A 239-nucleotide genomic window follows, 5' to 3' on the forward strand; every position below is an offset into this window, starting at 1 on the left:
AAGATAGGGATACTTATGCAATTCATTGGTGGGAATTTCAGATAAGCGTATGAAGATGCTTTATCCCTTCCGTCTCTCTGCATTCCTACTATCTTCATCCAATCCTTCTTACTCCTTTCCATGGCAAGCTTATGCAAGGGTTTCACCGTTGTTAGTGGCTACCTCCCATCCTCTCAGTGGAAATGATCAACGCACCCTGTCACGGCACGGCTATCCATCTGTCGGTTCTCAATCAGGCC

Source organism: Arachis duranensis, chromosome 4 (assembly GCF_000817695.3).
Source record: "Arachis duranensis cultivar V14167 chromosome 4, aradu.V14167.gnm2.J7QH, whole genome shotgun sequence".
NCBI classification, from domain to species: domain Eukaryota; kingdom Viridiplantae; phylum Streptophyta; class Magnoliopsida; order Fabales; family Fabaceae; genus Arachis; species Arachis duranensis.